This window comes from Ornithodoros turicata, chromosome 1 (genome assembly GCF_037126465.1).
Source record: "Ornithodoros turicata isolate Travis chromosome 1, ASM3712646v1, whole genome shotgun sequence".
Classification (NCBI taxonomy): Eukaryota; Metazoa; Arthropoda; class Arachnida; order Ixodida; family Argasidae; genus Ornithodoros; species Ornithodoros turicata.
In genome coordinates, this window is record NC_088201.1 from 176,978,473 (window position 1) to 177,005,128 (window position 26,656).

Sequence of the window (26,656 nt, forward strand, 5' to 3'; positions counted from 1 at the left end):
CTTTGGCCTCCGCTTTTCACCGGTGTCTTTTGCCTATAGGGTATCCACTGGTTGACATCTTCTACCCCTCTGTCATGCTTTGGAAGCATTCCGCTTTCATCTTAGCGGTTTTCTTCTGCTCTTGTCATACCTTCCGCCCACTCTTCTACCAAAACGACGTCGCCTCCTTCGGCTGGGATCTCGCTAGGAATGGGATCGGTGCCGTCGCCTCCGCCATCCGCCGGATCTTTTCTTTCTGTTTCCACAGCTTTCTCATGATCCACTAGTATTCCTTCTAGGATGTACTCTTCTGAAGGTCTTGTCATGCTGGCGTAGGTCTTTACACAATCGACCGCCTCGTGGCCTACTCGGCCACACCAGGTACACCGCGGAGCCCTACACAGCCTCCAGACATGTCCTTTTTGGCGGCAACGTAGACATATCGGCACCCTGCCTTCTACCGTAACAAGCACTTGACTCCCATCAATCCTTGCTTGGTGAGGAACACTTTCGACAGTCACGCCCGGGTCCTGTTTGAGCGGTAAAAGCCTTCACGTCGTCTCTACTTGCTCCATTACTTCGCTTTTCCATTTCAAGCAGTTCAAGTGTTTCACTTCGCCATACCCTTTGAATGAACTTTTAAGCGTCTCGTCAGCGACATGAACAACCACCCAGTGCACTCTAATCTTGACTAATTTCTCCCTAGGTCCAAAATAAGGCAAAGTCTTCCCTTCGCGTTTAAGTCATTCATTTTCAGCAACACGGCTCTTGCTTCTTTATTTTTGAGCATTATGATCCAGCAATGGTGATACTCATACGGACCCAAACAAGCCAGGACCTCATCTTTGATAACCTTGAGAAGAGACACCTTGAAGTCTTCCATTCTGTATGGCCTTCCTCTTAAATCGGCGTGTAGCACCAATGTATCCTCATTCAGCACGCTGAACGCAAAACCAGGCGCAAAACCAGTGAGATCACCAATAACCTGTTCAAGCGTGCTGTCACCACCCATATCCCTTGCTCCGTCGCAGCTCATGTCGTGCACAACCGTCTCGAACGAAAACCGGAAGTCAACCGCCTAGGCCAACGAGCCACAAAACCGATCTACGTCCCGCTCTTCGTCGATCGGAGGCGTAATTACGGGACAAAAAGGAAAATGCTGGTCAAGAAACAAATATAGGCTCGTGTGTGATAGTTATAATAGCCAACCGCATAGCATAAATGAAGGCACCTGCCATAACAGACGAGGGCTCGTCCGGGATTTAAACCCGGGACCTCTGCCACCCAAAGCGAGAATCATACCCAGAGATCAACCAGCTCTTTTTTAACTTTCAATAAAAGCACACTTTACCGTTCATTATGTGTAGACAGTGGAGTCATGACGGGATGAATATACATTGCAGGAAAATTTGGCAGGTGGAGCATAGCTTCTACTCCTTTACATTAAAAGGTGAGCTTGTGCTGTTGGCGATGATAACCTGGCCTGGTCTCGCATCCTGCGCCCAAACGTGGTGGCGGTGGTGCACGTGGCTAACTCACGAAGTTCATTCAGATTCCTCATGCAGTCTTTCTTTTCCAATCAAGCTCGAGACCCACAGCAGGCCTATCTTTACGTACTACCAGGTCGGTCTGATGATTGGCTGGTTTTCCGTCTTAGCGGTCCCGGTCCGCAAACAAAGCTTTCATCGCCAAAACCATTACAATTTCTTTTATCTGGGCGTCCTTGTTACATTCTGTTACAGGGAACTTAAGGTTTTCCCAGGATACATTCAAGTCGATCTCTAACGTGGTCCTCAAGTCATGCCAGAACAACACTGCAACTCTACAAGTAACAAAAACATGTTCCAGTGTTTCTGGCTCACCACAAGTACAACAGTTCAGATGTACGACCATAAAATTGAGACCTTGTCTGTGTTTGTCGTTTTTTGTCCCCTAGTCTCGGGTTTTTAAGTTATGGATAAAGTTCTTGTTAGCACTCCAGGTCTGTACAGGGACGACCTCAGTGTGTAGCTTTGTGAAAAAATCTTTCCACTCCGGGGGGACGGGTAGCTGACGCACCCTTACGAGAACATTAAGGCTGGTTCACACTGTCACGTTTACGCTTGCGGCTACGCGTTACGGGCGCTTACGGTGGGGGTTGCCATGACGACGAAGAGACGGCGCCCGCAAGATCGTTTCCGCAAGGAGTTGAGGCAACTTCAACTTTTCTCCCGCTAGCTCCGTAACCGTAAGCGCACTGGCCAATAGGATGGCAGAAAAGTTCGGATGCCGCGCATGCGTTTTGTCTCGCCCGTCCCCTTGCAAAGATGGCGCAAACATTTGCTGTCTTAGAAGCTCTTATTCTCCAAGTTGAGACGTTTCCCTGGCTATACAATAGCAAAAGAAGCGAGTACAGGGATATCACGAAAAAAGAAAACTCATGGATAACAATTAGCATAGCAGTGGGTCTGTCAGGTGATATCTTCACTAAATGAATTTGTCCGAAGTAGCGAGTTGTACGTTGCACTGTCGACGATGGCGTTAAGTTCAGAACATTAACAGTTAACAATTAAGAACATCGTCAAGGAATGTCTGATTGTCTTCCAAAGCAGCCAGCACCGGGGTGCTGGACGCTGGACGTCATGCTACTCTGTGGCTCTATTTCACTTTTCTTCGGAAAGATGGCGCTCTAGGAGGCCGCTCCTCATTGGAGGAACGGAGCGCCGAAACGTAGTAATATGAACGATGGCGGAACATAGCCGGCAACGAGACGGGTTCTACGTTAGAGCAACCCGTAGCCCGTAAGCGCGAACGTGGCAGTGTGAACCAGCATTTACTTTCTGTCTGTAACGGAAAACGGTTTCGGTAGAGCGGAAGGAGGAAGGTTTTCGCTACGGTATCCCAGTATCGTCTTTTCCTTGACACAGTACTCAAATAATCCCAGGAGAATTGCTCCTAAAAAAAAAACAGCGCACTTTTAACTTCTTTGAGGAACGCGAACCTTCTTGTGTTACATTCGGGGACGCCGGTTGGAACAACCCACCGGTCTAGCACTTGAGCCACGTGTATCTGCATTGCACGTCGGAGTAGGGGGTCCGACTGACAACGAAAGTACATGAAACGGTGCACCAGAAGCTTAATTTTTAGGTTTATGACGCCTAGGCGCCCGCTTTGAGAGGAAGGAATATATTTGAGCGTCTCATCCGCTCATACCTCCAGTTCCACAGGAAGATAGCTGTAACCCTGTGGTATATCGCAATAACCTCCTTTGAACATGGGACCGCTTGGGCCTTATACCAGACTGCGGGGTACAAAGCAGTATTTGCGATATAAGCCCTACTGAGTAGGTTCGTCCTTCGGCCTCTGTGCTCCAAGGCTTTGGCATTTAATTTATTAACCGTTGCTTTTAGATTTGCTGTTGCTTCAGTTTGTTCACAAAAGCGTACCCCTAGGTAGCTCTCAACCTGTGTTCCCCAGCTGGTCCCATGTACAATCTCAGGAGCTGTTAACCATTCACCAATCCAGGCTCCAGAAGATTTTCCGGGTTTAACCTGAGCACCAGACAGCTGGCAAAATTACTCTGCCTTGTTCATACAATTCACAATGTTTTCACTTTCCATACATACAAATGTTAGGTCATCCAACAAGTTAATACTTTCCTCGCCCACTTTCACTCCCACGATGTCCTTATCTTTTATTATATTCTGACAGAGTGGTTCCAGATATAGGGCAAACAGCACGGTAGACATCGGGCACCCTTGCCTCACACCTCTACCAACTTTTATATCGTTACTGAGGGTTCTATTAATGCTTAGGCTCGTATTTACGTCTTTGTAAAATACTGTTACCCACCTTCCCAGTTCATTAGCACCTACTTTACTGAGGATGGCTAGTAGGGAGGAATGCGATACTCTGTCAAACGCCTGCTTGAAATCCACCTGTAGGATTGCAGCACGACCTCCCTCTGCCTGTGCAGCTTCACAGACGGTACGCATTACATGGAGGTTCTTTTGTATGCTTCTCTTTTTAATCACATACGATTGGTGTGACCCTATTACCTTCCACAACACCGCGTCTAGCCTTTTGGCTTGAATTTTCGCTAGAATTTTGTAATCGGTACACAAAAGGCTTATAGGTCTGAAATCCGTTACCACTGGGTCCTCTTGTTTGTCGAACTTCTTGGGGATAAGAACTGTCATGCTTTTCCTCATGGTAGGTGTTAATAGCCCTCTTTCCCAGATATTTCTGTGCACTGAGACTAGAATCACACTGAGGTCCCCTATGAACATCTTATAAAAATCACTTTCCAGGCCATCACACCCTTGAGCTTTATTGTGCCTCAGCTTTTTAATGGCCTTTTGTATCTCTGTAACGCTTATCGTTCCTTCACTTGGAGCTAGTTCTTCTTCTGTGAGTGTTTTAATATGTTCTAGGAACGTGTTTTCGATTCGCCTAGGCTCTGCCTATACAGTAAATAGATCTCTATAATACTTTTCGAAGCTCTCTGCTATCCCAATTTCGTCGCGTATCACCTTATCATTCACTCTGACCGAGTTTATGCGATTCATGTTCCCTCTATCTCGTTCCAAGCAAAGAAAAATATTTGTTGGCACCTCCTCTCTTTCTACCGTATCTACTCGACTTCGTATGATTGCACCAGTTAGTTTGTCTTCCAGGTCACGCATAATCTTTATTTTCATATATTTTATCTCTCGATCAAAAGAACCCGGAATCCTCTCGTCCTCCATTATCAGTGTCCGTAATGTAGCGAACAACGCCTTCTCTCTTTCACGTTTTTCCCATGCCATGGCCTCTTTCAATCGCTAGCAACTTCACCTCGCCTTTGAAAAATTCCCAATCTCTGGCAGTTACATCTTTTGCCTTCAGGTGCTCAATTAGCATTTTCACTTTCCCAACAAATAGACTATCGTGTAGGATCTGTTCATTCAACTTCCAGGTGGCCGAGCGCTTTTGTTTACTTTTAACTATTCTTCTGACTTTGAGCTCTAAAGATACCATTCCGTGATCGGAAAACCAGACTGGTGTTATCGTATAACCGCATGCCTCTTTCCCGCGCTCTGCAGATACGTAAATCCTATCCAGTCTGGCATGGGAAGAGCCCTGCCAATGAGTGAACGCCATCGAATTATCTGTGTTACTCATCACAGCGTCTTGCAAATCAAAATCTCGTAACAGCCGCTTCAATGTATCAACACTACTATCTTTTCTGTATTGACTATATGTACACTCCTCTCTCTTCATAACACAATTGAAATCAACCCCTAGTATAACCGTACACGGCACAGCAAGGAAATCCCTAAGGCTCTCTAAGAAGTGTTTCCTTTCCGCACTGTCGTTGGGGGCGTATACCGCTACCACTCTAATCAGCTCATTTTGCCAAATCATGTCAACAACCACATTCCTCCCGCTCTGATCAAGCTCACAATCTATTACCTTTAGGCCGGATCTTTTCCGTACCATGATTGCGACACCTGCACTACGGGCCAGTCCAGCCGCATGTCTTATCCAAAACCAGTCTTGAAACATCCTGACAAAGTCTCTTTCTTCTTCAACACTAGAAAGTTTTGTTTCTTCCACGCATAGAACATCTATTCCCGTTGAAAACAGAAGTTCTTTCAGCCACTGCTTTCGCTTACTTGACACTATACTGTTCACGTTTAGCGTAGCAAGCTTAACTTTATGTAGCGCAAGCATGTCTTACTTTGGTGTAGATGACTTCTGCGACGACCTTCCTTTATCGGGGGGTGGTATCCTCGGCGCGGGCGTGTACCTCTTCCGTCGACGACGGGCCTCCCTCCATTTGTTCTGCAAATCATCCCTTCGTGGTTTGTTCTGCTCAGGCACCTCCACTTCAGTGTACGAAAGGTCGCTTTCGCCGTCTGTGTCCCCGCTTTCATCATGCTTCCCTCCTGTGAGACAACCCATCTCTTGGTGGTCTCCCTCCCTCTTTTCGGACGGCGCAGCTGACTGATGCACTCCTTGTAACAAAACTGAACCTATCTTAGTTGCATCTGTTTCGCGTATTGCCAACGCGTCCAGTTCGCTGTTCGGCTTTCCGTGTGAATTATTCTGTGTTTCTTGATCTGTTTCATTTACTGACCTTTCACCATGCACTGGCTGAAATTCCTTCCCTTGTCGATCTTCTGCTGCATTCGGGCTATCCTTGTTTTCAGTTACCTTCAAATCGTATGCACTGTGCGCGCCCCCCTCAGCGACATTGGCTACGTTAGGGACTTCGTCATCATATTCCATGTGGTTGTCCTCGTCCGTTGCGCCCAAGGTTGTCCTTGTTTTCGATGCGTACGTTTCCATACACTGTGATGCTTCATGACCAAACGAACGACAGTCTTTACACCAAGGCGTTGTGCACTGTTTCCGTACGTGCCCAATTCTGCGACACCGCAGACAGAGTGGTGCCCTGCCCTCAGCCGCCAATAACACTTGACAGCCCATAATCTGCAACATGTGCGGTAGCTTGTCAACTGTCGAACCTTCATTTAGTGCCAGAGTTACTTTTCTTGTCGTTGTATCGGCTCCATTGAAGAAAGTTCCTTTCCATTTTTCCCTTCGAATTTGTTTTATGGTGCCAAAAGCTTGTAATGCCCTCTTCACATCTTCGTCCGGTACGTGAGTCGGCATCCAATGCATGAGAATTTCCACTTCTCTCTTGTTCGGATCTAGCACAACGCATTCCCTGCCTTCAACTTTTAGCGCTCCTTTATCCAGAATTTTGCTTTTTGGCAGACCCGTGTGGAACGACAACGCCCACACGTGATTAAATTGAAACGCCCCAAAGGCACACACGTCTTCTTTCCTAACCACCTCTTTCACAGCTTCTGCAAAATCAGATACGCGGTAAGGCCTACCTCTGGGATCCGCATGAAGAAACACGGTATTATAAGAAACGCTTCCTCTTGGTAGTGTCGGTAGAATCATCCTGTATTCAGACACGTTTCCTTCCTGCTGGTTCATCGTAACCCGGCTAGGCATAGCCGTACTCGCTGCTCCACTGGAGCTCATACCAACCGCGTCCGTACTGCACAACAGCCGGAAGCAGAATGTCGTCCCCTAGACCAACGAGCCACAAAACCGACCCACGTCCCGCTGTTCTCCGACCGCAGGCGTAGTTGTAGTCAAAAAGGAAAATGCTTGTCAAGAAACAAATATAGGCTCGTGTGTGATAGTTATAATAGCAAACTGCATAGCACAATTAGGTCACTATGACACACTAGGTCACCTAGGTCAATTAGGTCGATATGACTCTTGAGCTTTCCTCTGTGCACTCTTTTTTTCCGAGTAGCTGATCGCCGCTTGCCTGAACTCAACCTTAAAACCTTCCCAGGAACATGCATTGCTTTTCCTGCCTTTCACCAAGGCTTCCAGCATTTCATTCGTTTCTTCCAGAAAAGCTTCCTCTTCCAACACGCTTTCGTTTAGCTTCCACGGTAACGGCCTTCCAGTTCTGTTTTGAGCTGCCCGTTTAGTTTCAACGTGTACTTCTACGAAGCCGTGATCCGATAACTGAACCGGGGTCACTCGGTACCCGTATGTACGAAGCTCGTCCGACACATATATTCTGTCAAAACGCGCATGTGCTGCTCCTTGCCAGTGAGTGAACCTTGGTGCTTCTCCTTGGCTATCGTCTTGGACGTCCCTTAAGTCGTTATCGTGGAGGAGTGAACGCAATTCCTTTGTGCTTGCATCGTTTATCCGAGCTCTCGAATTCCTGTCCTTCGCATTCAGCACAGAGTTGAAATCGCCCCCTCAGATAACTTTCGACGAAGTTTTGACGAATTCTCTCAAATAGTGAAAAAATTCCTTTCGGGTTGTCACAGAATTCGAAGCATACATCGCAATGATTCACCACGTTACACCCTCCTTCAGCGTTAGCTTCAAGTTCCTAGTTGTGGATTCTATGTCCTTAAAGAAGTCGTCGCTATAAGTTTCCCGGTTCACCATACGGGGCTCGCCATACAGGCGGAAAGCTCTCTTCACCATTTCATCTGGTATGTGGTATGGTAGCCAGTGTACTCTTACGGTTATCATGCGTTGTTGCGCATCGAATATTAGGCACCTCTTACCTTTCACGGTGCACTCTTTTAACTTCACAAGTTTTTCTTTCGCCGCAGCGTCCCGTGTCGTGAGTATCCACACATTATTCATTGGATATGTCCCAAAAGATACTATGTCCTTAGCACTAACATTGTCCTTGAGCACATCACGGAAGTCTTCCCTGCGATAGGGCCTCACAGTAACATCACCATGGAAAATTACGGTGTTCTCCGCAAACTCTCCAACAGGCAGAGTCGGCAGGATAACCTGGTATGTGTCGTTAGCTTCCGAATTTGCTTCATCCCGGCTAGGCATAGCCGTTGACACCTCCTTGACGGAGCTCATGTTCGTACGTCCGATCGCTTTGACAACCGGAAGCAGAATGCCTAATAATACATGAAAGGAGTGAATCGTGCGTCGGCCGGCATTCAAACCCGGGTCAACTGCTTGGGAGGCAGCTACGCTGGCCACTGTACCACCGATGCGACACGAGAGAATCATACCCCTAGACCAACGAGCCACAAAACCGACCCACGTCCCGCTGTTCGTCGACCGCAGGCGTAGTTACGGGTCAAAAAGGAAAATGCTTGTCAAGAAACAAATATAGGCTCGTGTGTGATAGTTATAATAGCAAACTGCATAGCACAATTAGGTCACCAGCCATAAGAAACGAGGGCTCGTCCGGGATTTGAACCCCGGACCTCTCGCACCCAAAGCGAGAATCATACCCCTAGACCAACGAGCCACAAAACCGACCCACGTCCCGCTGTTCGTCGACCGCAGGCGTAGTTACGGGTCAAAAAGGAAAATGCTTGTCAAGAAACAAATATAGGCTCGTGTGTGATAGTTATAATAGCAAACTGCATAGCAAACTGCATAGCACAGTTAGGTCACCAGCCATAAGAAACGAGGGCTCGTCCGGGATTTGAACCCGGGACCTCTCCCACCCAAAGCGAGAATCATACCCCTAGATCAACGAGCCACGAAACCGACCCACGTCCCGCTGTTCGTCGACCGCAGGCGTAGTTACGGGTCAAAAAGGAAAATGCTTGTCAAGAAACAAATATAGGCTCGTGTGGGATAGTTATAATAGCAAACTGCATAGCACAATTAGGTCACCAGCCATAAGAATCGAGGGCTCGTCCGGGATTTGAACCCGGGACCTCTCGCACCCAAAGCGAGAATCATACCCCTAGACCAACGAGCCACAAAACCGACCCACGTCCCGCTGTTCTCCCACCGCAGGCGTAGTTACGGGTCAAAAAGGAAAATGCTTGTCAAGAAACAAATATAGGCTCGTGTGTGATAGTTATAATAGCAAACTGCATAGCACAATTAGGTCACCAGCCATAAGAAACGAGGGCTCGTCCGGGATTTGAACCCGGGACCTCTCGCACCCAAAGCGAGAATCATACCCCTAGACCAACGAGCCACAAAACCGACCCACGTCCCGCTGTTCGTCGACCGCAGGCGTAGTTACGGGTCAAAAACGAAAATGCTTGTCAAGAAACAAATATAGGCTCGTGTGTGATAGTTATAATAGCAAACTGCATAGCAGAATTAGGTCACCAGCCATAAGAAACGAGGGCTCGTCCGGGATTTGAACCCGGGACCTCTCGCACCCAAAGCGAGAATCATACCCCTAGACCAACGAGCCACAGAACCGACCCACGTCCCGCTGTTCGTCGACCGCAGGCGTAGTTACGGGTCAAAAAGGAAAATGCTTGTCAAGAAACAAATATAGGCTCGTGGGTGATAGTTATAATAGCAAACTGCATAGCACAGTTAGGTCACCAGCCATAAGAAACGAGGGCTCGTCCGGGATTTGAACCCGGGACCTCTCGCACCCAAAGCGAGAATCATACCCCTAGACCAACGAGCCACAAAACCGACCCACGTCCCGCTGTTCTCCGACCGCAGGCGTAATTACGGGTCAAAAAGGAGAATGCTTGTCAAGAAACAAATATAGGCTCGTGTGTGATAGTTATAATAGCAAACTGCATAGCACAATTAGGTCACCAGCCATAAGAAACGAGGGCTCGTCCGGGATTTGAACCCGGGACCTCTCGCACCCAAAGCGAGAATCATACCCCTAGACCAACGAGCCACAAAACCGACCCACGTCCCGCTGTTCGTCGACCGCAGGCGTAGTTATGGGTCAAAAAGGAAAATGCTTGTCAAGAAACAAATATAGGCTCGTGTGTGATAGTTATAATAGCAAACTGCATAGCACAATTAGGTCACCAGCCATAAGAAACGAGGGCTCGTCCGGGATTTGAACCCGGGACGTCTCGCACCCAAAGCGAGAATCATACCCCTAGACCAACGAGCCACAAAACCGACCCACGTCCCGCTGTTCGTCGACCGCAGGCGTAGTTACGGGTCAAAAACGAAAATACTTGTCAAGAAACAAATATAGGCTCGTGTGTGATAGTTATAATAGCAAACTGCATAGCAGAATTAGGTCACCAGCCATAAGAAACGAGGGCTCGTCCGGGATTTGAACCCGGGACCTCTCGCACCCAAATCGAGAATCATACCCCTAGACCAACGAGCCACAGAACCGACCCACGTCCCGCTGTTCGTCGACCGCAGGCGTAGTTACGGGTCAAAAAGGAAAATGCTTGTCAAGAAACAAATATAGGCTCGTGGGTGATAGTTATAATAGCAAACTGCATAGCACAGTTAGGTCACCAGCCATAAGAAACGAGGGCTCGTCCGGGATTTGAACCCGGGACCTCTCGCACCCAAAGCGAGAATCATACCCCTAGATCAACGAGCCACGAAACCGACCCACGTCCCGCTGTTCGTCGACCGCAGGCGTAGTTACGGGTCAAAAAGGAAAATGCTTGTCAAGAAACAAATATAGGCTCGTGTGGGATAGTTATAATAGCAAACTGCATAGCACAATTAGGTCACCAGCCATAAGAATCGAGGGCTCGTCCGGGATTTGAACCCGGGACCTCTCGCACCCAAAGCGAGAATCATACCCCTAGACCAACGAGCCACAAAACCGACCCACGTCCCGCTGTTCGTCGACCGCAGGCGTAGTTACGGGTCAAAAACGAAAATGCTTGTCAAGAAACAAATATAGGCTCGTGTGTGATAGTTATAATAGCAAACTGCATAGCAGAATTAGGTCACCAGCCATAAGAAACGAGGGCTCGTCCGGGATTTGAACCCGGGACCTCTCGCACCCAAAGCGAGAATCATACCCCTAGACCAACGAGCCACAGAACCGACCCACGTCCCGCTGTTCGTCGACCGCAGGCGTAGTTACGGGTCAAAAAGGAAAATGCTTGTCAAGAAACAAATATAGGCTCGTGGGTGATAGTTATAATAGCAAACTGCATAGCACAGTTAGGTCACCAGCCATAAGAAACGACGGCTCGTCCGGGATTTGAACCGGGGACCTCTCGCACCCAAAGCGAGAATCATACCCCTAGACCAACGAGCCACAAAACCGACCCACGTCCCGCTGTTCTCCGACCGCAGGCGTAATTACGGGTCAAAAAGGAGAATGCTTGTCAAGAAACAAATATAGGCTCGTGTGTGATAGTTATAATAGCAAACTGCATAGCACAATTAGGTCACCAGCCATAAGAAACGAGGGCTCGTCCGGGATTTGAACCCGGGACCTCTCGCACCCAAAGCGAGAATCATACCCCTAGACCAACGAGCCACAAAACCGACCCACGTCCCGCTGTTCGTCGACCGCAGGCGTAGTTATGGGTCAAAAAGGAAAATGCTTGTCAAGAAACAAATATAGGCTCGTGTGTGATAGTTATAATAGCAAACTGCATAGCACAATTAGGTCACCAGCCATAAGAAACGAGGGCTCGTCCGGGATTTGAACCCGGGACCTCTCGCACCCAAAGCGAGAATCATACCCCAAGACCAACGAGCCACAAAACCGACCCACGTCCCGCTGTTCGTCGACCGCAGGCGTAGTTACGGGTCAAAAACGAAAATACTTGTCAAGAAACAAATATAGGCTCGTGTGTGACAGTTATAATAGCAAACTGCATAGCAGAATTAGGTCACCAGCCATAAGAAACGAGGGCTCGTCCGGGATTTGAACCCGGGACCTCTCGCACCCAAAGCGAGAATCATACCCCTAGACCAACGAGCCACAGAACCGACCCACGTCCCGCTGTTCGTCGACCGCAGGCGTAGTTACGGGTCAAAAAGGAAAATGCTTGTCAAGAAACAAATATAGGCTCGTGGGTGATAGTTATAATAGCAAACTGCATAGCACAGTTAGGTCACCAGCCATAAGAAACGAGGGCTCGCCGGGATTTGAACCCGGGACCTCTCGCACCCAAAGCGAGAATCATACCCCTAGACCAACGAGCCACAAAACCGACCCACGTCCCGCTGTTCTCCGACCGCAGGCGTAATTACGGGTCAAAAAGGAAAATGCTTGTCAAGAAACAAATATAGGCTCGTGTGTGATAGTTATAATAGCAAACTGCATAGCACAATTAGGTCACCAGCCATAAGAAACGAGGGCTCGTCCGGGATTTGAACCCGGGACCTCTCGCACCCAAAGCGAGAATCATACCCCTAGACCAACGAGCCACAAAACCGACCCACGTCCCGCTGTTCGTCGACCGCAGGCGTAGTTATGGGTCAAAAAGGAAAATGCTTGTCAAGAAACAAATATAGGCTCGTGTGTGATAGTTATAATAGCAATCCGCATAGCACAATTAAGTCACCGGCCCCAAGAAACGAGGGCTCGTCCGGGATTTGAACCCGGGACCTCTCGCACCCAAAACGAGAATCATACCCCCTTTCTTTTTTTTACATTTTTATTTGCCTAAAAACCGTAAGGGTCACATCGTGCACTGCTTGTGTACCTGACAATTAAAAACAAACAAACTTTTGCAAGATTCGCAGCAATCTACGGGTCTCACGCTACCGCACTAAGATAGCTATAGTTCATGGCGTTCACAGTTAGCTGTTGCACACGCGCCCGAAGGTGTTGATATCGAGCCACTGCACTGTCGAGGCCAACTTCCCCCACATGTCTTCGTCTTTCAGTTTGTTAGAATCCAACAGCGATAGCGTCCACATCAACTTCTGTTTGAGGTATGTCAGAACTGAGAGGGCTCTGACGTCACATTCCACACGCGCAGTGCGGGCCTTCCAAATAGCGTGGAGTCCTACCATGACAATGGTACTGAGAAATTCGGCGTGGTCGCGGTTCTGGAAATGCAGGAACTTCAGTGACTCGTAGGTAAGTTCTACCTTTAAACGCAGAGACGTCTTTAGATCGCTCCAGAATAACACTGCATTCTTGCAATCATAGAAGATGTGCCGCAATGTCTCTGGTTGTCCACATACGTCACACCTTCCTTGCCATGGTACGAAGAAGCCTTTCCCCATTAGCCACTGTTTCGTGGGAAGAACTTCTGTGTGGAAACGCACGAAGAAATCCTTCGTTCCAGTTGGCACAGGTAGGTGTCTTACACGCTTCAACACATCCTGTGGCTTTACTCCTGTGAAGGACTGTCGGTAGAGTTGGGGTGGGAAGACACTTGTTACGGTGTTCCAATAGAGCTCCTTCCTCTTGATCGATGCCAGGTACTCCCACGAGTACCTTTCAAGGAAGAAAGCGACGCTCTGTTTGATGTTCCTGTAAAACTTCAGCGCAGTCGTGCTGGTGATGACGGGCTCAGTCGTCACCATCCATGGCAGCAGATGTCCTGATCCCAGCTTCTGCATAGCAGCACGAAGTTCGGGCTTGTTTTGGTCACGAAAATACATAAACAGTTGCACCTTCACTTTCAGCTCAAGGTTGATGACGCTTAGCCTGCCAGCTTCGAGCGGCCAATAGATGTTTGATCTTCGCATGCGCTCAAACTTGGACCCCGAAAGGTAGGTGGCACATATTCTGTGGAACCGCTGTGCTATAATGGTATCCACCGGTATCACTTGAGCGGAGTAGAAGACAGATGGGTAGAGGACCGTATTGCAGATGAAGCTACGGTGTAGGAGTGATAGCTCTCTTCCCCTATACGGCTGCAGTTTTCCGTGTAGTGAATCCAGCTTCCTCTGCCATCTTTCGTCGTTCTCTGTGTAAGGGTCGAGTCTTACGCCCAAGTAACTTCCCAATTCCGAGGAGCATTCCAGATTGAAAAGGTTATCGGGTCTTTTTTCCCACTCTGCTAGCAAAGAACATCTGGATTTCGTCATGTTGACTAGGGCTCCCGATGTCTGACAGAAAGTATCTCAGATTTGCAGCGCTGCCTTTACTTGATCTGGGTCGCGGCAGATAACCGCCACATCATCCGCGAAGGCCAAGACCTTGATTTCCTTCCTGGCCTAGCTTCAATCCGCTAACGCTGGTGCTCCTTAGAATGAGTCGGCACAGTGGCTCCAGGTACAAACAGAAAAGGATTGGCGATGAAGGGCATCCTTGGCGCACTGATTTGGTTATCTCGAACTTCGGCCCTATATTTCCATTGATGACTAGTTGGGCTGAGATGTCAAAATAGCAAATTCGAAGCCAGCTCTCCATATCTTGTCCGACGCCTACCCAGCTTACGAGGTCAAATAGGAATTCCAAGCACACCCTCTCAAAAGCCTGCTTTAGGTCAACTTGCAGCACGGCCATGCAAGCTCCCGTTACCTTTGCGAATTCGCAGATCGTTCTCATGATGTGAAGATTCGTTGAAATAGACCTTCCTTTGATGCCGTAGGTCTGGTGCCGGCCTACGCTTTTCCACAGCATGCTGTCGAGCCGTCGTGCTAAAATATTCGCTAGGATTTTGTAGTCCGTGCACAATAAGCTTATGGGGCGCAGGTCAGACACCGACGATTCACCACCTTGAGTAGGCTTCTTGTGAATAAGGACCATATGACTCTTCCTCAATGACGGTGGCATAAGGCCTCGTTTTTTAGTGTCTTTAAAAACCACTTCCAGGATAGGGGAGAGCTCTTCTAAGTTTTATAAAACGCTGAGCCCAGCCCGTCCGGCCCCGGCGCCTTGTTCCGTGATAATTTCTTGATTGCGTCTTTGATTTCTCTTTGCGTAATGTCCCCTTGAGCCTTCTCTGCATCTTCTTGCGTTATCTTAGGTATGTTCTTGAATAGCTCTGAATTTCTGTTGACAAGATAGCTGTCCTTCTTGAAAAGACTTCGGTAGTGATCATACAGGGCCGCTTCCACAGCTTCCGCCCCTTCGTGTAGGGTGTCCTCCGTCCGTAGCTTCAAAATTTCGTTTCGTTTAGCGTTCTCGCTTTCTCGTGCAAGAAACACCTTCGTTGGTACCTCATCCCGTTGAATCGTCAGCAGCCTACTTCGAACTTGCGCTCCTCTGTAGCGTTCGTGCATGCGCTGTAGTATTTCCTGCTTGATTGCTTTGATGTCGTCTGCGAATTGGCCCGGGTTCTTCTCCTCTTCTTGTAAAATCGTTCGCAGGCTGTCTTTTAGCGCTTTCATTTCTTTTTTCTTGTCTGTTGCTCGAATTTCAGCAATCTCGATTGCCCTCAGACGGACCTGCTGCTTAAAAATCTCCCACGCTGGCGCGTCTATCTCTTTCCTGTTCAAATCGGCAATCATGCACTTTATCTCTTCTGTGAACTTTCCATCCTCTAATATTGTCTCGTTCATTTTCAATGATTGATTACGACGTCGGGCGCGATTACTGTTATCTTCTGCGAGCTCGACGATCACCATCGCATGGTCCGTGAAGGCCATTGGGACTACCTTGTAGTCGTTTGCTGGTTGATTAAGCTCCCCGGAAACGTATATTCTGTCGAGTCTGGCATGTGACGTGCCCTGCCAGTGGGTGAACAATATCGTCCTCCCTTCTTTCCCTATCGCAGATTCCTGTAGGTCGTTATTTTGCAAGATCTTTTTCAGTTCGTTCACGCTGCTGTCTGTCTTCTCCCTTTTGTACGTGCAATCCTGTTGGCGACAAACACAATTAAAGTCACCGGCTATCACAAGTCTGCTGTCGGTTTGTGTGAAATGATCCATGGTTGTTTCGAAAAAAAGTTTTCGCTCCGCGTCTTCATTCGGGGCGTAGATGCTAACTACTCTGATGACATTATTATTCCACAAACAGTCTATTGACGCCACTCGTCCATTCTGCTCCAACTCGCACTCTATCATGGTGATCTTACTCTTCTTGCTGATCATTATCGCTGTTCCCGCGCTTCCATTTACACCAGTTGCATGCCGTACGAAGAACCAGCGCTGGAAGGCTTTCACCAACTCCGTTTCTTGCTCGATGGATGATATTTTACTTTCTTGTATGCATGCGATGTCGATGCTTTCTTCGAATAGAGCGTTTCTTAGTCAGGCTTTTCGTTCGTGTCGGATCAGGCTGTTGACGTTTAAGGTTGCAACTTTCAGTCTTCTTTTCATTGTGCTGAGAGTTTGAAATCCGTGGACTGTTTGCCTTTTTCCTTTAGGAGTCTTTGTCTCCTCTCCTCAGGCGTTATTATTGGCGTCGGAGTGTATCTGACTTTCTTGTGGCTTGCCGTCGAGTCTTTCCATTTGAGGTCGGATCGTCCGCCTTCGGACCCCTTCCCTTTTTCGTTTCCCCCGTCGCTTACTGAAGACGTTGCATCCGCGGCTCCCTCCGACGCGGTTCTGGACTTTTCCTTCAACCTCTGATAAATTTTCACCACTCTTTTCGGTGTGGTCGAACCTTTTGGCGTGGTTTCCGGTGTGGTTTCGGTGGTTTCCTGACTCCGAGTCTCGCTGTGGCCATCTGGGTGTTGGATGTCGATAGCTTTCGCTTCGTTGTCGTTCTCAGCGTCGTGGTAGCTCGTCGTCGCATCGCTGCCGCCAGCTGCTACCTCTGCTGCTCCTGCACTATTTTCCTCACTTCCGTCTTTCTTCTTAGACCCATCTTTTAGGATGGTGTCGCTCCTGGTGGCGTTGTCTTCGGAAACGCACTTGGAATTGTTGATGTCTTCCTCACGACGAATTACTAATCCAGCTGCGCCTCCAGCTTGTGTACACTCTTCGACATCCATGAGGTCTGTCTTTGACGAATCCCCCACTGTTGCTCTTGTTTTAGAAGCGTAGCTGCTGACGCAGTCCTCTGTCTCATGCCCGAAGCCTTTACATGTCTTACACCACGGAGCCTTGCAAACTTTCCGAAAATGGCCGACTCCCTTACACCGTAGGCAGAGCGGTGGCCTGCAGGGAATATCGATTAGCACCTGACCTACCATAATCTTCATCAGGTGGGGAATGCTTTCGACATTGACGCCGTCGCGCAGCACAATAGAAACTTGACGCGTGGTCGTTAGCGCCGGCAAACGCCGTCGACCGCCATCTCTCCCTTTTGATTTCTTCCACCTTTCCATAGGTGCTTAGAGCATTGGTTACTGCGTTATCCGGTACATGCATTGGGAGCCAGTGCACGGAGAGACGAACTTCTTTCTGATTCGGGTCCAGGATAAGGCATTTTTTGTTCTTCACTGTGATAGTTTTCTCCGCCACAAGCTTTTCCTTCGGCAGCCTCGAGTGCAGTGCTAAAGCCCACACGTGATTATAAAGATACGCCCCAAACTGGGCCACATCGTCTTTCTCGATAATTGAAAACACCCCTTCCGCAAAATCGTCGGCTCGGTAAGGCCTTCCAGCTGGATCCGCATGCAGAAATATGGTGTTAAAGGAAATATTGCCAGTCGGCAACGTAGGCAGAAGAAGTCTGTACGTGGTAGAAGTCTGACTTGCCGTTTCTCCTTCGGGTGAAATCCCGGCTAGGGTTAGCCGTGTTGGCCGCTCCGACGGACCTCATGTTTCCCACAACCTTTCGCTTGCGCTATCGGAAGTAGAATCAGCGAGAATCATACCCCTAGACCAACGAGCCACAAAACCGACCCACGTCCCGCTGTTCGTCGACCGCAGGCGTAGTTACGGGTCAAAAAGGAAAATGCTTGTCAAGAAACAAATATAGGCTCGTGTGTGATAGTTATAATAGCAATCCGCATAGCACAATTAAGTCACCGGCCATAAGAAACGAGGGCTCGTCTTGGATTTGAACCCGGGACCTCTCGCACCCGAAGCGCGAATCATACCCCTAGGCTAACGAGCCACAAAACCGACCCACGTCCCGCTGTTCGTCGACCGCAGGCGTAGTTACGGGTCAAAAAGGAAAATGCTTGTCAAGAAACAAATATAGGCTCGTGTGTGATAGTTATAATAGCAATCCGCATAGCACAACTAAGTCACCGGCCATAAGAAACGAGGGCTTGTCCGGGATTTGAACCCGGGACCTCTCGCACCCGAAGCGAGAATCATACCCCTAGACCAACGAGCCACAAAACCGACCCACGTCCCGCTGTTCGTCGACCGCAGGCGTAGTTACGGGTCAAAAAGGAAAATGCTTGTCAAGAAACAAATATAGGCTGGTGTGTGATAGTTATAATAGCAATCCGCATAGCACAATTAAGTCACCGGCCATAAGAAACGAGGGCTCGTCCGGGATTTGAACCCGGGACCTCTCGCACCCAAAGCGAGAATCATACCCCTAGAGCAACTAGCCACAAAACCGACCCACAAAACCGACCCACGTCCCGCTGTTCGTTGACCGCAGGCGTAGTCACGGCTCAAAAAGGAAAATGCTTGTCAAGAAACAAATATAGGCTCGTGTGTGATAGTTATAATAGCAAATGGCATATCACAACTAAGTCACCAGCCATAAGAAACGAGGGCTCGTCCGGGATTTGAACCTGGGACCTCTCGCACCGAAAGCGAGAATCATACCCCTAGACCAAAGAGCCACAAAATCGACCCGCGTCCCGCTGTTCGTCGACCGCAGGCGTAGTTACGGGTCAAAAAGGAAAATGCTTGTCAAGAAACAAATATGGGGCTCGTGTGTGATAGTTATAATAGCAAACCGCATAGCACAATTAAGTCACCAGCCATAAGAAGCGAGGGCGCGTCCGAGATTTGAACCCGGGACCTCTCGCACCCAAAGCGAGAATCATGCCCCTACACCAACGAGCTTTTTTTGACCTTTTTTATTATTATTATTGAGTATAAAACGTGCTATGTACGTATCACACGAGTCATGCACAACTCATTTGTGTCGTCTCGCGTGTAGAGCTCCCACTGCGGCCGCTTACTTCTGTGGGGTGTCTGCTTCGGGCCTCTTGCCCATAAACAAGTATAGTACCGGTTATCCTGACATGTGGCTATGCTGTGGCTCCCTTATACCGATAGCCAAACCTTGAACTGTGCAGTGCTGTCACAATTTTCCTGAACTTGCTCCAACTTTCTGACCCAACTAGTGACCCTTCCTCCACAATGGTTTAAGACCACAGCACACCCGTCTTAAAATATCACCATAGTGGCATGGGCTTCTCTTGGCACATCACAGAAGCTGTTCTTCCTCTCCATAGAGCATGCATAGCCGACACCAGAAGAACCTGTTTGAGAACTGTATCCGTGCACCCTCCAACTTCTAGTCCTTTCAGCGCTTCCCAGGTCAAGTGAAAGTCTAGTCGAAGAGATGCCATTAGGTCAGCCCAGAACAGCCTGGCGTTTCTGCACTCCAGAAAAAGATGACTTAGCGTTTCCAGTGAGTCACACACATAACATCTGTCAGTCTACGGTAGATCAAAACCTTTCTCCTTTAGCCATACTTTAACAGGTAGGATCTCAGCGTGGAACTTCACAAAAAAGTCTTTTGTAGCCGTCGGCACGGGCTATTTGGAGTTTGGACGGGCAGTTTGCAAACACTCTGGAAGACGTGTTTGTATCGTCCTTCAGTGATTCCTGCTTTATACAACGGCGGCGGAAACACTTTGGCGATGCTGTCCCAGTACAGCCTCTTGGGTTTCACTGTTTTTAGGTACTCCCAGCTGAATTGGCTCTCGAGGAACCGGACAGCCTGTGCAATTTCCCTGTAGAAGGCCAGTCCTCCGGTCTGTTGCATATGCGGAGCTGTGGTGACAAGCCACGGGGCGAGGTGTGGAAACCCAATTGACTGAAGAGCACAGATCAGGAAGTCGTCTGTGGTGTCCCTAAAGAAACAGAAATGCTGAACTTGGATTTTCATACCCGCGTTCACAAGACCAAAACCTCCGGCCTCTTGTGGCCAGTATAGGTTGGACCTTCGCATTTTTTCAAAGGTAGAAGACCATATGAATGTGGCTGTTGCTCGTTGAAACTTCCCTGTTGCGGCTTTTTCCACTGGAATAACTCTTGCCCAGAACAAGAAACTTGGGTACGCCACAGCATTACACAAAAAAGTCCTGTTGAAGAGTGACAGCACCCTGCCATTGTGAGCGTCCAGTTTTGGGCGAATGGCTGCTACCTTTGCATCCCACTTTTGGGTCGAAGATCTGTCGAAGTCCATGGAGACCCCTAGGTATTTGGGTCCTGCCTGTGTCCACTCCATCCCAAGGAAATCTTGTGGTTTGCAGAGCCAGTCCCCTAGCCGTGCACCAGATGATTTATGTAGGATGACTTTTGCACCGGAGTATTGACAGAAGATGTGCGGTTGTTTCAAAACCTGTGGTATTTCGTCTTCTTTTGTACAGAAGAACGCAACGTCATCGGCGTAGGCTAACAGCTTTACCGCCCTTTGCGCGAATACCTTCTATTTGCGGGTTTTCCATCACTGATATGCACAGCGGCTCTAAGTACAGAGCGAAAAACAGTGGTGACATTGGACATCCTTGTCTTACGGATCGCGAGACATTAATTTTCTTTCCGATTTCCTTATTGATAACTAACAGGCAGGTTATGTCTTGGTAGCATCTTTGTACAAGGTGTTCCAGCTCCTTACCGACACGACATTCCTTCAACAGCCAAAACAGATAACGATGACATACTCTGTCGAAAGCTCTGCTGAGGTCTACTTGTACTACTGCAACTTGAGTTCCACTTGCTGTACCCTGTTCGCAGATGACTCGCATATTATGAAGATTCGTGACAACCTTTCGTCCTTTTACACCGTAGCACTGATACTGACCGATGACTTTCCACTTTCCGGGACGTCCGGTAGTTGCAGAGATCGACGACAGGTGGCCACATAGTTGCAAGGCATCACACCAGATGGCGCCACCACCATAGCTCTATGCGAGAAAGGCAGAGAACAACAAAATACTAGCGGCAGGTAAAATTGCAACACTGCTCAACATGTCTAGGCATGCCAGAGCGCGGGGAAAAGGCCTAACCGCTACTGCTAAACATGCAACAGCACGAAGAAAGCAGTACACATCGGAGGGAAAGGCTTAAGGCGATCGATTAGGCCTAACCACAGCGTCACCGCACAACGCTACGCGGCTAACACAAGACGACAAGCAGCAAACGCTAGGCGCACGACGCTAAACATGCGACAACATGGTGAAAAGCCTTAGGACACTATGGGTCACTGCTAAACAAGTCTGCGAAAACATGGGGAATGCAAACATGCAAAACAAAGCGAATAAAATCTATCCGTTATGGCAAACATGCACTGAAAGGCTTAACACGAGCGCGGTAAAAAAAAAAACTCCCAAACATCTGGAAAAACCGCCACGGCAAATCACACACCTTTTCCCCCGCAGGGACGGCGGAGCAACCGACCGCACGTCCTCACTCCACGAGAGCCAGCGCGCGAGTGACGGAAGCGCCTTTCCGCGGCCGCTACGCCACTCCTGGAAAGCTCAGCCAAAAGCGATTTGATTTGAAAAATTTGATTTGAACGAGGAGAGCCGTTGGCGCTCAAAGAGTGACAGGTGGCAGACTGGCAGACGCCCGACCCATTTGTGCGTGTTCGCGTCGCTGTCTGCGTGCTTTTGCTCATGTATTGTGTTCGTTCCAACCGTCATTTTCGTCCTCGCGGACGCAAGCGAGTGATTCCAATGATTTAATTTGGGTTGTGACGAACTACAGCTCAAACTGATCACAGAAGAATGCAAAGAAGAAGGTCATCGCAGGAAATCCTTCGTGTGGAACTCTGCATTCCTTCTTCCGATTGCCCGTTGGTGAACTGTAAGACAAGTTTCACGCGTCCTACTCAAGGAAACAATGCAGGTCTATCGTGTGAAGTGCATTATAAAGTCACTCACTAATGTTCGGGCGTTTCACTCCGCTGTGCTGTAATTTGTACAGCTTGAGTGCCGGTAATGGGATTGTGTGTTCTGGTTGTACTAGTTGTCTGTCATGTCGCACTTATTCATTTGTTGTGACTTACGAACGCTTGTGACACCTACGCTTTGATGTTCAAACAGGAATCAGCATGAATTGCCTGTGCACGACGTCCTCAATTAAATGACCTGGCAGCCTGAGCTCAATAATACACTGTTGTGCGGCGACAACTTCACACTGAATTGCCTCTTGTCCCAGAGTTGGGTTGAAAAGAACAGCTCGAAGTGTGTTGCTGTGTTTGTTGCAACGAAACAGCTCAGTGTTCCCGAGGCCGTCGCCGGAAATTTCGCCTATACCTATTGCATATGTGAACTGATTTGTTTAACTGCTCTTTGTTGTTCAGACGCGTAATGATTCGATGAAGCCTGTGGCAAGACATGTGTATGTAGTGTCAATTTCTTATACAGTTTATGAAGGAAAGTAAATTTGAGTCATAAACCTTCATCGCTTTTCGTTCCTCAACTTTGATCAACACATTACGACGGTACTAGCAATCACACAAAGAAAACGCGTGAAGTTGGTGAAGCGAGAGCAGACGACAAACCCCAGGAAAGAATGGGGAGGAGGTTAGGAGAGGTGGGCGGTCTGCGCATGAGCACTTGACTCCCACGCTTGAATCCGAGGGGTGCTGTGAATGGCTCCTGGAGATCCCGTGGTTCGGAGGCCCTCCATTTTCCGTTGACCATTGCGGCTACGGGAGCTTCGCGGGACTGGCTACGCATCCGCGCGCGCTCCTAGCGCCCTACGTGCCGCACCCGTGCCCGGCCCACTGATCTCGATTGTAAAAGGCTGGATCGCGGATAGGGAGCGCGAGCGTGAAGAAACCGGCCGCCATCTTACGGTGCCCACAACAGCCGCCGCAGCGATCATGGCAACCTCTTGCAATTACGGTCGTACCAACCGTACTGGCAAGGTTACAGGGCCTAAACTTATACAGATGAGTCACTCTTCATCAAGGAATAAATAGGCGTCCATTCTGTTCATTTCTTTGACGATTATGAAGTGTTTTTTTGCTTAAAACGAGCACTGGATGCAGGTTGCTTGATCGCTCCTCCGACGTTCAATCGAGCGCACTTGCATTTTACCCGGCGGCAGATACAGTTTGAGTGCATAATATGCTTGAAAGAACATGTTACACTACACAGGTAGTGTTGTCATCAATATATGTGCGAACACTCGAGCGCTTTATTGCATGCATTGCTAGCATGGTACACGGTGTTCTCTGCGGAAGCAAGTGCCACATTCATTTCTTTGAATTACCTTCGCGCACAAGTTCGGTATTTCGTCATAATGAGACCACGATTGTCACATTTTTTCATGTATTGGTATTGTTTTGTGCCTTGGTTTGATTTGTGACAAAGAATCCTACGTAACGGTGGTGTGGCGCGACTTGAATAACGCCTTTGTGTCTGAGCTGTATCGTCAGCTTGTTACGATAGTAATAATTTGTAGCGTGTCGTGCTATTTGTAGCAGTTTTAAGGCAAAAGTGGTCTCTCAATACAGGTTTCGTCATGAGGGCTGCCCAGTGAATAATCTGTGCAGTGTGATACGGCAGATTGTACAGGTAAGTATCACGTTCCTCATCCACTGGTTTCTACTTTACAGGAAGGAACAACCTCAGTGCACGCACTGTGGTTAGCCTCTCTCAGTTTTGCATATTTTCTTACATGTTCACATCAGAAACACACCTAACACTTTAGGCTCCTTAACCCAGCAATATAATAATTAGAGATTATAATTCTTTTTAGAAGAGTTGCCCATATTCTTTTTAGAATAGTTTTTAATCTTTTTAATTATTAGAAGATACATGGATTGTAAACCATGTTTTAAACTGATGTTTTAACATTTGTCCAATGCATTTATTAAACAACATATTCATTTTTAACTGGTTGCACCCAAACCAATGTTCTGATGTATTATTTCCGTTGTTGTCGATGCACCATCAAAGTTGGAATAATCATCATCAATGCAGGTTACTCACAGCTGCCTCGACATACTCAAGAAATGGGTGCAGAACCTGCGTAATGCCCGCAAACTTTGACTACCACAGCATCTCCAGAAAGTAAAGGGATATGTGTCACATGGGATTTTTAAAGGCATTCACAGTATATAATACCTTGTATGAACTGTTGTAGATCTAAGCAGCTTCTACAGTACACTCTCAGAAATTAAAACTTGTCAGGGAACTGTGATAATTGTTTCAGTTAATAGGCATGCACATATACGCTATAAGAAGACAATTATTTATTGAGAATGCACTTCTCTGGCTACTCACGTTGTTTACATCTACTGTTGATCACATTCATTTATCACATATTATATTCTTATATATTATTATTATATTATCACACATTCGATCACATTAAATTTAAAATTTAGCATATATGAGAAAATATCAGTGGGGAAGTTGCTATTCATTGCTCATTCCAACCTAAAATTGAGTGCTACAAATTTAGAGAGCGTACCTGACCATTGTCATTCCTAAAATATATATTGCCATTGTAGCAAGGTCACAAAACAATAAATGTAGCCTTTTGCGACCTCCCTGCACGTTCATTGTATCCTGAAACGCATAAGTGCAAGAAATAAATCTTGAACTTGAATAAACTTGATGTTGTATAAACTTGACATAAAATGTTGAATAATATAATGAATGATATAAAATATTGAATAAACTTGAACTCGTATATTCTCTTTACTCATCATCAGTGATCTTCATTGCAAAATCATATCGTGTTAGACTTTTTTGTTTGCGTTTCACAGACTGGGTACACGAGGGCCAAAATGACAAAATCACAACTGTTTCAACCTCCAAATAGTCCTGTTGCAATTTGAAGACCATACGTGGAGCTGCATTGTTTGGAACATGCTCCACATAACAAGCATGACAAAGTCAGCACTGGGTACCAGGACCCCGTCCCCAAGCAGCTTTTCTCACGCTGCAGTTGTATTCAACAAAAGCATGTGAGTGCTGGAGAAGGACATTCAGTTTGCCACAACCGTGCCTGCAAATAATCAGAACAAATAAAGGAAGAAGCAAACAAACATAGAAGGGCTGTACTTCAAAAAGAGATAAGTCCTGTGTCTCAAGGAGGTGTTACCACTTTCTAAGTAACTTAATTGATTAAGCTTACATCACTACCTGATTAACTGTCCTAACGAGCGTGATCTAATTGCGTGAAGTATTTAGGGCTGCTTCGGTGTGTCGATATTTGCGAGGCAAAGCACCGCTGTCGTTTACTAAAAGACTGTTTCTGCGGCGATGCTTGATATAAATCATACTAAACCCATACACGACTAAGACAAGGGCTGTGATTCTACAGTACGATCTCTTCCTGCCATGCGAGTATATATCATTCCGGACCGTTCTTTATGGAACAATTTTTGTCCAGAACGCAGCACGGGATATTACATACATGGTTGTTGTTAACCTCACATCGTTTCTTATTGAAATATTGGCTGGGAAACGTACTGTAGTACAATCCCCAGCGCTGCACTGCCGTGACGGTCTAGTTTCGGAATGCAAAACATAACGTAATTAAGAATCGAACGACAGGACACCTGTGAAACACTGTTAGGATACATCAGTATACTGGCACCTTACAAAATGGTGTGATGACAAACAACGATCAACGCCTGCAGCGCAATAAATACTCACAATCTCCGTTGCCTCCCATTGTTTTCTATGGGCGCACACTGCGTTTTAGGGCCTCCCAACATGGCGGCCCGAATGCACGCCTCTCCCCCACGAGCCCCTCTCCCATGCGCGATCCAGCCTTTATACATAGGGATCAGTGGCCCGGCCGGCCGGCCGGCATCGAGCGGTCATGTCTTCGCGGGCGCTTCCCGTTTCGGTTTCGGTCTCTCCTGCCACTGCGCGCGCTCCTAGCGGTTGCAACGGGTTGCTTCTCCGTTTCGGTTTCGCTCTCGTTTCTTTGCGCGTGTGTGTTTGAGAACGCTGTATAAAGGCAGCGCGCACTGCGCTCGCGTCATCATTCAAACCAATACGTGGAAAACGTCATGTGTGGTTTGTTCACCTGCGTTTCTCGCCAACGAGGAAAGACAAAAAACGAAGAACTTCGCGAATTTATTCGCGCCATCGTGGAGGAAGCATTTCAAGTTCACCGCTTGGAATGGTTGCAAGCACATCAAGAAATGTGCCATGACAAGATGAAGACGCTCGACCGCATATTAGCGGCGGACAGGCTGACGAACAAGAAGTCCAACTTTAGCTTGGATAGTCTGTATTGGGAACGCAGTTCCGGTCTAGAGGACGGCGTGTAAATAAAAGAGATGCATTTCTCTACGAGGCTCAGTCTCTTTGTTTCCGCCATCCTTTTCGCGGTATTTTAAGCGACCCCTCCATGTGCAGTAAATCTACGTTCGTTGCGAACGTGCTGAGGAACCTGAACGACATCATGGACAAGCCTCCGTCACAAATATTCTACGTGCAGAAATATGCTTTGCCGAGCATGCAGGACGGATTTGGGGACTCTGTAAAATTTATCAAGGAGC

At 47.9% G+C, this 26,656-nt stretch overlaps 19 non-coding genes across 19 annotated transcripts; all 19 read right to left on the reverse strand.

Moving 5' to 3' along the window:
* Nucleotides 1-8,704: 8,704 nt before the first annotated feature.
* Trnap-ugg (transfer RNA proline (anticodon UGG)) lies at nucleotides 8,705-8,776 on the reverse strand. Its single transcript has one exon. It is a non-coding gene; the product is annotated as a tRNA-Pro (tRNA).
* A 165-nt stretch (nucleotides 8,777-8,941) lies between these two features.
* On the reverse strand, nucleotides 8,942-9,013 carry Trnap-ugg (transfer RNA proline (anticodon UGG)). The gene has a single exon. It is a non-coding gene; the product is annotated as a tRNA-Pro (tRNA).
* Nucleotides 9,014-9,166: 153 nt separating this feature from the next.
* Trnap-ugg (transfer RNA proline (anticodon UGG)) lies at nucleotides 9,167-9,238 on the reverse strand. The gene has a single exon. It is a non-coding gene; the product is annotated as a tRNA-Pro (tRNA).
* Nucleotides 9,239-9,391: 153 nt separating this feature from the next.
* On the reverse strand, nucleotides 9,392-9,463 carry Trnap-ugg (transfer RNA proline (anticodon UGG)). Its single transcript has one exon. It is a non-coding gene; the product is annotated as a tRNA-Pro (tRNA).
* A 153-nt stretch (nucleotides 9,464-9,616) lies between these two features.
* Nucleotides 9,617-9,688, reverse strand: Trnap-ugg (transfer RNA proline (anticodon UGG)). Its single transcript has one exon. It is a non-coding gene; the product is annotated as a tRNA-Pro (tRNA).
* A 153-nt stretch (nucleotides 9,689-9,841) lies between these two features.
* On the reverse strand, nucleotides 9,842-9,913 carry Trnap-ugg (transfer RNA proline (anticodon UGG)). Its single transcript has one exon. It is a non-coding gene; the product is annotated as a tRNA-Pro (tRNA).
* A 153-nt stretch (nucleotides 9,914-10,066) lies between these two features.
* Nucleotides 10,067-10,138, reverse strand: Trnap-ugg (transfer RNA proline (anticodon UGG)). Its single transcript has one exon. It is a non-coding gene; the product is annotated as a tRNA-Pro (tRNA).
* Nucleotides 10,139-10,291: 153 nt separating this feature from the next.
* On the reverse strand, nucleotides 10,292-10,363 carry Trnap-ugg (transfer RNA proline (anticodon UGG)). Its single transcript has one exon. It is a non-coding gene; the product is annotated as a tRNA-Pro (tRNA).
* Nucleotides 10,364-10,516: 153 nt separating this feature from the next.
* On the reverse strand, nucleotides 10,517-10,588 carry Trnap-ugg (transfer RNA proline (anticodon UGG)). The gene has a single exon. It is a non-coding gene; the product is annotated as a tRNA-Pro (tRNA).
* Nucleotides 10,589-10,741: 153 nt separating this feature from the next.
* Nucleotides 10,742-10,813, reverse strand: Trnap-ugg (transfer RNA proline (anticodon UGG)). The gene has a single exon. It is a non-coding gene; the product is annotated as a tRNA-Pro (tRNA).
* Nucleotides 10,814-10,966: 153 nt separating this feature from the next.
* Nucleotides 10,967-11,038, reverse strand: Trnap-ugg (transfer RNA proline (anticodon UGG)). Its single transcript has one exon. It is a non-coding gene; the product is annotated as a tRNA-Pro (tRNA).
* A 153-nt stretch (nucleotides 11,039-11,191) lies between these two features.
* Nucleotides 11,192-11,263, reverse strand: Trnap-ugg (transfer RNA proline (anticodon UGG)). Its single transcript has one exon. It is a non-coding gene; the product is annotated as a tRNA-Pro (tRNA).
* A 153-nt stretch (nucleotides 11,264-11,416) lies between these two features.
* Nucleotides 11,417-11,488, reverse strand: Trnap-ugg (transfer RNA proline (anticodon UGG)). Its single transcript has one exon. It is a non-coding gene; the product is annotated as a tRNA-Pro (tRNA).
* Nucleotides 11,489-11,641: 153 nt separating this feature from the next.
* Nucleotides 11,642-11,713, reverse strand: Trnap-ugg (transfer RNA proline (anticodon UGG)). Its single transcript has one exon. It is a non-coding gene; the product is annotated as a tRNA-Pro (tRNA).
* Nucleotides 11,714-11,866: 153 nt separating this feature from the next.
* Trnap-ugg (transfer RNA proline (anticodon UGG)) lies at nucleotides 11,867-11,938 on the reverse strand. Its single transcript has one exon. It is a non-coding gene; the product is annotated as a tRNA-Pro (tRNA).
* A 153-nt stretch (nucleotides 11,939-12,091) lies between these two features.
* Trnap-ugg (transfer RNA proline (anticodon UGG)) lies at nucleotides 12,092-12,163 on the reverse strand. Its single transcript has one exon. It is a non-coding gene; the product is annotated as a tRNA-Pro (tRNA).
* A 152-nt stretch (nucleotides 12,164-12,315) lies between these two features.
* Trnap-ugg (transfer RNA proline (anticodon UGG)) lies at nucleotides 12,316-12,388 on the reverse strand. The gene has a single exon. It is a non-coding gene; the product is annotated as a tRNA-Pro (tRNA).
* Nucleotides 12,389-12,540: 152 nt separating this feature from the next.
* On the reverse strand, nucleotides 12,541-12,612 carry Trnap-ugg (transfer RNA proline (anticodon UGG)). Its single transcript has one exon. It is a non-coding gene; the product is annotated as a tRNA-Pro (tRNA).
* Nucleotides 12,613-18,247: 5,635 nt separating this feature from the next.
* Trnap-cgg (transfer RNA proline (anticodon CGG)) lies at nucleotides 18,248-18,319 on the reverse strand. Its single transcript has one exon. It is a non-coding gene; the product is annotated as a tRNA-Pro (tRNA).
* Between the last annotated feature and the right edge of the window lie 8,337 nt (nucleotides 18,320-26,656).